Consider the following 11,723-nt stretch of genomic DNA (forward strand, 5'->3'; position numbering starts at 1 on the left):
CTTTCTTTCTTTCTTTCTTTCTTTCTTTCTTTCTTTCTTTCTTTCTTTCTTTCTTTCTTTCTTTCTTTCTTTCTTTCTTTCTTTCTTTCTTTCTTTCTTTCTTTCTTTCTTTTTCTTCTTCAGCACCCAGCTGAAAGCCTGTGATAAATACTAGATGAATGAAATTCAATGTTCCAAAACCAAACTAATTTTTCTCCACAAACCTATCCTTCCCTTTGACTTCATCATGTCTATTCATGGCACTTCATTTTGTGCTGCTTCCCATGTTCAGACCTGATATTATGTTTGATTTTGCTCTCTCCCTCACCTCCTATCAGTTCCTGTCTCGATTTTTTTTCTGATTCCTCCTGCATCTGTCAGTCAATCAGTCAGACAATAAGTATTTATCACATTGTTACTGCAGATTGGTGTGCTGGACCTGGGGTCAGGAAGACCCAAGCTGAAATCTGGCTTTAGAATATTACTAGCTCGGGACAGCCAGTTGGCTCAGCAAGTAAGAGCATGGGCTCCAGTGTCAGGATGACCTGGGGATCAAATCTGGGCTCAGATACTTAGCACCACACCCAGAAATAACTGGCCGTGTAACCTTGAGCAAGTTACTTAACCCGTATTGCTTTAAAAAAAAAAAAGAATATTACTAGCTGTGTGACTTTGAGCAGGTCAATTTAATCTCTGTCTGCCTCAGTTTTCCCCTTTATAAAATGGAATTAATAGTAGCATCTACCTTCCAGGGTTGTCCTGAGGATCAGATGAGATAACATAGGTATAGTTTTGTGCATGACCCATTCTGGGTTCCCTGCCTCTCACCAACCAGATCTCTGAGCGGGAATTTCAGCCTAAGGTAAATTCGTGAGTGTGGAAATTTCAAATACATACTGTCCAATCACTGATTTTAGTCTCAACTTACACATCCCCTGACCATGGGGGTTAGTCTTTAAAAGCTGGCACATTGTCCATTCAGACTCACTGTTTGATTTGGGCCTGATCCCAGACAGTCCCACGGAAAATGTAAAATCCACTTCTAAATTTTACTCTGGGGGGGGTCTCTTGTCTCGCTTCTTTTGTCACAACATTAGTACTCTGCAAAACCTTAAAGAGTTATACAAATGGTAGCTATTATCATTCCTATTGTTGTAGGCACCCGTTATAAAAAGTGAAAAAAATTTAAACAGTCCCTGCCTTCAAGGAGCTTACAATCCCTCAGGGGATGTAACATGTATATGAAGAGTGTCCAAAAAGTCTTGGTTGAGTTTTAAGCTACTAAAACTATTACAGTTTAAAACCAAAGACTTTTGGGATACTCTGAATATAAGTAAATACAAATATCTTCTGTGGTCCTGGTGTTTCCTTAAGAGACTCTGGGATCATCTGGGCTGGCATCAATCCTGAGAGCCTGATCTCAAAGCAGTCACTATCTTTCTCTGTCTCTGTCCCAACTCTAAAGTAAAACTCCTGGGAAATCTCTAAAAACATCTTATATGTGGCTTGTGTTTAGAGGTTTCCCATATTTTGCTTAAGTAACAGTATCCCTTTCCCTGAAAGGTACGCAATGTACTATAGGTTTATCAAATATGGTACAGTCTTTATTTCCTCTACTACAGAAATGGCATAAGATATAAAGGACTCCTAGGGTCACATAAATAGAGGAAGCATAAAACATTCAAATAGCCTATTGTGTTCATTCCTCTTAAATTCCCCTTAGATTCACCTTAAAGGGTAAAAATACTTAACAGTCAGCTAAACTTCCCCATTCACTTTGGTTCTTTCTTAAGCAGCTCATGGAACAGTGGCAAGGGCCAGATCTCCTAGCCCTTTGTGACTTTGCTTGTTAACTATCCCACTACAAGGTGATTCTGTTGGAGGTCCTTTTCTCCTTCTTTGAGAAGCATATTATTATTGTAAATAGCAACTGTTTCTATTCTTTACAGAAACTTTGAGACTTTTCCCCTCCCAGACTGATTCTTTTAGGAAGGCAAACTAGGCCATCTTTTGCCTCAATTCTTACCTAGTCTTTAATTACTGAATGGGTGTTGCCCCAGACAAACTGAGACCTGGGAAAGGCCTTGCCTTAAAAAGACCAAGGTCTCCCACTGCATCGGGGTCATCGCCAGTTGTTCTAACCTTCGTCTTGCCACTGGATTCTGATAACTCTGGAGGAGAGAGTGAGGCTGATGACTTTGCACAGCTCTACCTCACTTAAATCCAATTCACTTGCAAGTCAAGACATCACCTTCCTGAAAGACAAACAACAAACAAGAAGCATGCTATTAAAAAAAAGCCAAACTATTAAAAATATCTTCTAAAAATGTGCTTAACTCTTGAACTCAGAACTCTCAGAATTCTAAGGACTCTGGAACTTTATGGCATATCCCCAAGGCTAGAAATATCCATTCTTAGGATTGCTAGTGTCTGGCCTGGGCTCAGAAAAGAAAACAAAATCAGAGAAAGGCAGCTAGGGCTGGGTGGTTCAGGAATTCATCTCCTAGGTGGCATATACAGTTATTCCTTCCACTTCATGGGGGTTAGTGGTATGATACCTCTTTGATTTGGAAAATCCATTTTTTAGACCTTCTAATCCAGACAAGTCTGAATTTTTTCTTTTTCTTTTATGGGGTATTTAAAGTACCTTATAAAATTTGAGTATATTTATGGTATTGAAATACTAAATATGTTGATATTATACAATACTATACCTATATTTTATGTTTTTCTGAGTTTCTAAACTTTTTCTGTGTTGTCTACTGGTCTTCACATATTATTGGAAGCTTCCTTAAGACTTCCCCCTAATTCCCATGTTGACCCTCAATATATTGAAACACAATGGGGAAAGTCATGATGTGGAAGGAATAACTGTGAACACATCTACCATTGCTATATCTTTTGGGGGTGAAAGAAAGGGGGGAGCAGAAAGCAAAAGGGAAGAAAGAGAGAAATTGCTTCTCAGCTTCTTTTTTCAGTCAGGTCTGGAAGTACAGGGGAAAGAAAGAATATAAAAAGGAGTCTAAGGGTCAATTTGTGGGTTGTTCCATAGTTCAATCTTATGGACCACAGAGAAGGAGGTTGCTCTGAAGAATCTATGCACTGGGTTTCAGTCAGCCAATCATCAGAAGGCAGTCCTACCTGGTCATTATGGACCAACACAAGGAGTGTATTGCTAGAGTGTCTTCTAGCTCCGCGAAGGTGGCCCGTTGCATCTCTTTTTCCAATTCCAAGCTCATGCCCTGCAATTTTTTCATGTTGATTGGGTAACTCCACAAATTGATCAAAAGTTCTCCTGGTCAACTTCCATTACACAAAATATATACACAGTAAATATGTGGTAATTTCCAGATGGAGGAGGCCCTAGTAGCTTTGGGAGACAAGGAAATGCCTCATCCAGGAGGCAGTGGCTGAGCTGAGGATTAAAGAAAGCTAGGGATTCTAAGAGGTTAAGGTAAGGAAGGAATGCATTCCAGGCATGGGACGCAGCCCAATAGACCAGTCTGGCTGGAACATAGAATGTGTGAAAGGATGAATGCCTAATAAACCTAGAAAGGTAGGCTGGCACCTAAGCTTTTAAATGCCAAACAGTGGCATTTGTATCTGATCCTAGAGCAAGAGGGAGCTATTGAAGTTTTCAAAGAAGGGGAGTGACATGGTAAGATCTTTGCTTTAGGAATATCATTGTAAAAAATTTTATTTAGTATTTAATTTTTCCCCAGTTACATGTAAACAACAACTTTTAATATTTGTTTTTAAAACTTTGAATTCCAAATTTTCCCCCTTCCTCCTTTCTCACTCACCCTCATTGAGAAGGCAAGTGATTCCACATAGGTTATATATGTGTAGTCATGCAAAACATATCCATAAAAGTCATGTTGTGAAAGAAAACATAGATAAAAAAACTGAAGAAAAATAAAGTGAACAAACAAAAGTTGCTTCAATTTGTATTCAGACACCATCAGTTCTTTCTCTGGGGATGGATAGCATTTTTAATCATAAGTCCTTCTGAGTTGACATGGATCATTGTATTGCTGAGAATAGCTAAGTCATTCACAGCAAATCATCCTACAATACTGCTGTTACTTCATACCCATTACATTTCACTTTGAATCAACCCATGTAAATCTTTCCAGGTTTTTCTGAGAGCATCCTGCTCATCATTTATTACAGTATAATAGTATTCTATCACAATTACATACTACAACTTATTCAGCCGTTCCCTGATTGATGTGCATCTCTTCAATTTCCAATTCTTTACCCCCAGAAAAGAGCTGCTATAAATATTTTTTGTATGTATAATTCCTTTTCCTTTTTTATCTCTTTTGGGATACAGACCTATTAGTGGTATTGCTATGAGAAAGGACATTCATAAGTTTATAGCCCTTTGGGCATAGTTCCAAATTGTTCCATAGAATGGTTTAATATTCAAAATTCCAACAATACATTAATGTCTCATTTTCCTCACATTCCCACCAACATCTGTCATTTACCTTTTCTGTCTTGTTATCTAATCTATGAGATAGTATCTCAGAATTGTTTTAACTTGCACTTCTCCAACCAATAATGAGTTAGAATATTTTTTCATATGGCTATAGATAGCTTTAATTAATTCATCTGAAAACTGATTATATTTTTTGATCATTTATCAATTGGGGAATGGCTTTTGTTTTTATAAATTTGACACTATTCTCCATATGTTAGAGAAATGAGGCCTTTATCAGAGAAGTTTGCTTCAAATTTTTTTTTCACAGTTACTATTACTAACTGAATTTCCCTCCATCCTATTCCCCCTACCCCATTTATTCCATTCTCTCTCTTTTTCCATCCTGTCCCTCCTCAAAAGTGTTTAGTTTCTGATTCCCCCTTCTCCCATTTTCCCTTCCCTTCTATCACTGCCTCCTCCCCTGTCTCTTATCCCCTTATTTTTTCTGTTTTCCTGTAGGATAAGATGAATTTCTATACCCCATTGCCGGTGTATCTTATTTCCCAGTTACATATAAAAACAATTTTAACATTGGTTTTTATAAATCCGAGTTCCAAATTCTCACCCTTCCTCCCTCCCCGCCCACCTTCATTGAGAAGGCAAGCAATTCAATATAGGTTATACATGTATAGTCTGCAAAACACTTTCTTGACAGTCATGTTGTGAAAGACTAACTATATTTACCTCCATCCTATACCGTCCCCATATTTATTCTATTCTCTTCTTTGATCCTGTCCCTCCTCAAAAGTGTTTCCTTCTGATTACTGCTTCCTTCCACTTGCCCTTTCTTCTATCATCCCCCACTCTTGTGTCCTTTTTCCCCCTGATTTTCCTGTACAGTAAGATAGATTTTCATACCCAATTGAGTGTGTATGTCATTTTCTTCTTAAATCAAATACGATGAGAGCAAGGTCCTTCTCCCCTCTTCCTCTCCATTGTAAAAGCTTTTCCCTGCCTCTTAATTTTATTTTATTTTTACTTTATTTATTTACTTTTAGTTTACAACATTCAGCTCCACAATCCCTTGAGTTCTAAATTTTCTCCCACTCTCTCTCTCTTCCCCCCCAACCCCCATGGTGGCATGCAATCAGATATAAGTTTTACAAATACCTTTGAATTAAACATTAATCAGGTCATAAAGAAAAATTATAACCAATGGAGTGAGCAATGAAAAAGAAAGAAACAAAACAAAACACAAAAGAAAGAGAGCAAGTAGTTTGCTTCAATCTGCATTCAGACTCAGTAGGTCTTTTCTCTGAATGTGGACATCCCTTTCCATCATAAGTCTTTTAGAGTTATCTTATAACCTTGCATTCCTGAGAGGAGCCTTAAATTTTATTTTTTTAAATATCACTCCTTCATATTCAATTCACTCTGTGCCCTCTGTCTTTATATACATATATAATACACATATGCATATGTATTACATGTATACATATATGATACACATATGCATATATAATATTACATATGTATACATATACACACATTCTCTCCAAATATGCTAATACTGAGAAAGGTATCATGAGTTACAAATACCATCTTTCTGTGTAGGAATGTAAACAGCTCAACTTTATTTTTTTTAAATTTTTTGGGCTTTATTAATTTGTTTACTTTTACTTTACAAGATTCATTTCCACAATTCCTTGAGTTTCAAATTTTCTCTCCCTCTCCCCTCCCCCCTCATGGCAGCTTACAATCAAGTATAGTATCTGCAAATACTTTCACATTAGATATTAGTCAGGTTATAAAGAAGGATTGTATCAGATGGAATGAACAATGGGAAAGAGGAAACAAAACCAAACAAGAAAAAGAAAAAGGGCAGGTAGTTTGCTTCAATCTGGATTCAAACTCAGTTCTTTCTCTGGATGTAGACATCTCTCTCAATCATGAGACTTTTGGGGTTGACTTATAACCCTGAATTGCTGAGAAGAGTTCAATCTATCAAAGTTGGTCATCACAGATACGTTGTGTCTGTAATTGTGTACAAATTTCTCCTGGCTCTACTCTTCTCACTCAGCACGAGTTCGGATAAACCTCTCCAGGTAAATATGAAGTACATCTGCTCTTTGTTTCTTATAGCACAATAGTATTCCATTACATGCATATAACACAACTTGTTCAGCCATTCCCCAATTGATGGGCACCCGCTTAATTTCCAATTCTTTGCCACCACAAAAAGAGCTACGATAAATATTTTTGTACATATGGGTCTTCCTCCTACTTCTATGATCTCTTTGGGATACAACCCTAGAAGTGGTATTGCTGGGTCAAAGGGTATGAAAATATTTACAGCCCTTTGGGCATAATTCCAGATTGCTCTCCAGAATGGTTGGATCAGTTCACAACTCCGCCATCAATGCATTAGTGTTTCAATTTATATACATCCTCTCCAGCAATTGTAATTTTCCTGTTTTGTCATCTTAACCAATCTGATTGGTGAGATGTGGTAACTCAGAGTTGTTTTGATTTGCATTTCTCTAATCAAGAGTGATTTAGAAGGGGCGGCCAGGTGGCTCAGCGAGTAAGAGCACCGGATCCAGTGTCAGGATGACCTGGATCAAATCCGGGCTCAGAAACTCAGCACCACACCCAGAAATAACTGGCCATGTAACCTTGAGCAAGTTGCTTAACCCCAATTGCTTTATAAAAAAAAGAGTGATTTAGAGCATTTTTTTCATACGCTTATAGATATCTTTAATTTCTTCCTCTGAAAACTGCCCATATCCTTTGACCATTTATCAATTGAGGAATGACTTGTATTCTTATAGATTTGACTCAATTCTCTATATATTTTAGAAATGAGTCTTTTATCAGAGACATAGGTTGTAAAAAATCTTTCCCAATTTTCTACTTCCCTCCTAATTACATTGGCTTTGTTTGTATAGAAGCTTTTCAATTTAATGTAATCAAAATTATCCATTTTGCATTTTGTAATGCTCTCTAATTCTTGTTTGGTCATAAAGTCTTCCCCTCTCCACAAATCTGACAGGTAAACTATTCCTTGCTTTCCCAGATTGCTTACAGTATCAGCCTTTATACCTAGATCATGTACCCATTTAGACTTGATTTTGGTATATGGTGTTAGATAATGGTCTATGCCCAGTTCCTGCCATATTATATTCCAGTTTTCCCAGCAGTTTTTGTCAAATAGTGAGTTCTTATCCCAAAAGTTGGGGTCTTTGGGTTTATCAAACAGTAGATTACTATAGTCATTGACTGCTGAGTCTCGTGTACCCAATCTATTCCATTGATCCACCGCTCTATTACTCAGGCAGTACCAAGTAGTTTTGAGGACTGCTTCTTTATAGTACAGATTAAAATCTGGTATAGCTAGCCCACCATCCCTAGCATTTCTTTTCATTAATTCCCATGATATTCTGGACCTTTTGTTCTTCCAAATGAATTTTGTTACTATTTTTTCTACCTCTATAAAGTAGTTTTTTGATAAATTGATTGGTATGGCACTAAATATATAATTTAATTTAGGTAAAATTGTCATTTTTATTATATTAGCTCGACACAGTCATGAGCAATTGATGTCTTTCCAGTTAGTTAGATCTGACTTTATTTGTGTGAAAAGTGTTTTGTAGTTGTGGTCATATAGGTCCTGGGTTTGTTTTGGCAGGTAGATTACCAAATATTTTATAATGTCTACAGTGACTTTAAATGGGATTTCTCTTTCTAACTCTTGCAGTTGAATTTCATTAGAAATATACAGAAATGCTGAGGATTTATGTGGATTTATTTTATATCCTGCAATTTTGCCAACTTATTGTCTCAAGTAGTTTTTTTATTGATTCTCTAAGATTCTCTAAGTATATCATCATATCATCTGCAAAGATGATAGCTTGGTCTCTTCTTTGCCTAATTTGATTCCTTTGATTTATTTTTCTTCTCTAATTGCTACTGCTAAAATTTCTAGTACCAGACTGAATAAGAGGGGTGATAGTGGACATACATGTTTCACCCCTGATCTTATTGGAAATGCTTATAGCTTCTCCCCATTACATGTAATACTTTACATAGTTGTTTTATTATTTTTAATATATATATATAATTTATTATATGTTTAATATATAATTTATATATAATTTATCTATTATTTTAAGGAAGGCTCCATTTATTCCTATACTTTCTAGTGTTTTTAATAGGAATGGATGTTGTATTTTGTTGATAGCCTTTTCTGCATCTATTGAGATAATCATGTGGTTTTTGCTAGTTTTATTGTTGATATGATCAATTATACTGATGGTTTTCATAATATTAAACCATCCTTGCATTCCTGGAATAAATCCTACCTGATCAAAGTGTATTATTATTGTGATAAGTTGCTGTAGTCTTTTTGCTAATATTTTATTTAAAATTTTTGCATCTATATTCGTGAGGGAAATTGGTCTATAATTTTCTTTCTCTGTTTTATCTCTTCCTGATTTAGGTATCAGTGCCATATTTGTGTCATAAAAAGGTAGGACTCCTTTTTCACTAATTTTCCCAAATAGTTTGTAGAGTATTGGAATCAATTGTTCTTTAAATGTTTGATAGAATTCACTAGTGAATCCATCTGGCCCTAAAGATTTTTTCCTAGGGAGTTCACTGATGACTTGTTTGATTTCTTTTTCTGAGATGGGGTTATTTAAGTAATTTACTTCCTCTCCAGTTAATCTGGGCAACTTATATTTTTGTAAATATTCATCCATTTCACTAAGATTGTCAAATTTATGTGCATACAATTGGGCAAAATAATGTCTAGTTATTATTTTAATTTCCTCTTCATTGGTGGTAGATTCACTTTTCATTTTGGATACTCATAATTTGGTTTTCTTCTTTCTTTTTTTTATCATATTGACTAAGGGTCTATTGATTTTTTTTGTTTTTTTTTCTCCAAAAAAAACCCAGCTCAGTTTTATTTATTAATTTAATAGTTTTCTTAATTTCAATTTTATTAATCTCTCCTTGGGTTTTCATTATTTCTAATTTAATATTTAATTGGGGATTTTCAAATTTTTTTTCTAGCTTTTTCAATTACATGCCGAATTCATTGACCTCCCTTTTCTCTAATTTATTCGTGTATGCACTCAGGGATATACAACTTCCCCTAAGAACTGCCTTTGCTGCATCCCACAAATTTTGGTATGTTGTCTCATTATTGTCATTCTCTTGAATGAAGTTGCTGACTGTTTCTATAATTTCTTGTTTGACTCACTCATTATTTAGGATTAAATTGTTTAGTTTCCAATTAGTTTTTAGTCCATCTTTCTATGGCCCTTTATTGCATAAAATTTTTATTGCATCATGATCTGAGAATATTTCTGCCTTTCTCCATTGAATTGTGAGGTTTTATGTCCTAGTACATGGTTGATTTTTGCATATGTGTGATGTAACTCTGAGAAGAAGGTATATTCCCTTTTATTCCCATTCAATTTTCTCCAGAGATCTATCCTACCTACCCTATCAAAAATCTATTCACCTCCTTAACTTTTTTGGGGTTTATTTTGGGGTTTGATTTATCAAGTTCAGAGAGGTGGAGATTAAGGTCGCCCACTAGTATAGTTTAGCTATCCATTTCTTCCTCTGATTCCCTTACTTTCTCCTCTAGGAATTTGGATGCTATACCACTTGGTGCATATATGTTAAGTAATGATATTGCTTCATTATCGATGGTGCCTTTTAGCAGGATATAGTTTCTTTCCTTATCTCTTTTAATTAGATCAATTTTTGCTTTATTTGAGATAAGGATTGCTACCCCTGCTTTTTTTATTTTAGCTGAGGCATGATATATTTTACTCCAGACTTTTACCTTTACCCTGTGTGTATCCCTCTGTTTCAGATGTATTTCTTGTAAACAGCATATGGTTGTTTTATGATTTTTAATCCATTCTGCTATCTGCCTCTATTTATGGGAGAGTTCATTCCATTCACATTCACGATTATAATTACTATCTGATTCTTTCCCTCCATCCTATTCCCTCCCCTCTTTATGCTTAGATTTTTTCTCCCCTTCTCCTTTCCCCTCCTTAATAGTTTTCATTTTGGCCACTGCCTCCCTCAGTATTCCCTTCTTATCAGCCCTCCTCCCTTTTCCTCTCCTTCCCCCTTACTTCTAACCACCTTCTAACTTCTCCCTTCTAACCACCCCCACCTTTCATAACCCTTTCCCCCTCCTACTGCCTGTAGGATATTTTTATACTTAATGTACTATGTTATTTCTTCTTCACACCAAGAGTAACAGGAACAAATCTCATGCAAAGTTCCTCTCCCTCCTCCTCTTTCCCTCTGTTATGATAAGTTTTCTGTCTCTTCTTTTTTTCAAATGCTTTATTAACTTCTGATTTATATCATTCGTTTCCGCCAGATTTTGAGTTACAAATTTTCTCCCCGTTTTTCCCCTACCCACCGCCCCAAAATAGCAGTCCCACAGGATATCCCCTCCTCCAAACTGCTCTCTCCCATATTTTCTCCCATACTCCTTTCGACTTTTCCAGTGGACCTCAAAGCCAGAGTGCCTGTATATCTTATTTCCCAATTACATGTAAAATAGTATTAATAATAGTACATATATGTATATATGTATGTATGTATACACACACATATATACATATATATTTGAATATTTTATTTTAAAACTTTGAATTCCAGATTCATTCCCTTCCTTCCTTGTCACCCACCCTTACTGGGAAGATAAGCAGTTCAGTATAGGTTGTACATGTGTGGCTAATGCAAAACAACAACATAGTAGATATATTGTAAAAGACTGACTATATTTCCCTCTCTCCTATCCCACCTCCCACTTGTTCTATTCTCTACTTTGATCCTGTCCCTTTTCAAAAGTGGGTGCTTCCAACTTCCCTCCCCGCCCAAGCCTGCCCTCCCTTCCATCATCCCCCCTTTCATACCCTTCCCCCCCTACTCTCCTGGAGGGTGATATCCTATTTAGTGTGTATTTCACTCCTTCCTCAAGCCAAATTCAATGGGAATAAGGTTGACTCATTCCCTTTTTGCCTTCCTAGTCTTCCCCTCCATTGTAACCATTTCCTCTTGCCTCTTCTGTATGAGATAGTTTACCCCAATCTGTCTCTCCCCATCTCCTCTCATTATATTCCTCTCTCACCTCTTAATTTCACCTTTTAAGTATTATCCCTTCCTGTTAAATTGGTCCTGTGCATACCTGTAAACATATAAGCACACATTCACATATGTATTCATAGGCCCATATACCCTTATGTCCAGACATATATATATATATATATATATATAT

General features: G+C 36.2%; 1 long non-coding RNA gene across 1 annotated transcript in view; it reads left to right on the top strand.

The window, feature by feature from the left end:
* The window catches only part of LOC138174841 (uncharacterized), a 27,576-nt gene that overhangs the window by 1,643 nt on the left and 14,210 nt on the right, over positions 1–11,723 (top strand). The window contains exon 2 of the long non-coding RNA XR_011171830.1: positions 8,904–8,933. This is a non-coding gene — a long non-coding RNA (uncharacterized lncRNA). The remainder of the gene's footprint in view (positions 1–8,903; positions 8,934–11,723) is intronic.

The sequence above is a fragment of the Petaurus breviceps genome, unplaced genomic scaffold, assembly GCF_028583685.1.
Source record: "Petaurus breviceps papuanus isolate PSGF00001 unplaced genomic scaffold, PetGlider_PUasm1.0 76, whole genome shotgun sequence".
Lineage (NCBI taxonomy): Eukaryota > Metazoa > Chordata > Mammalia > Diprotodontia > Petauridae > Petaurus > Petaurus breviceps.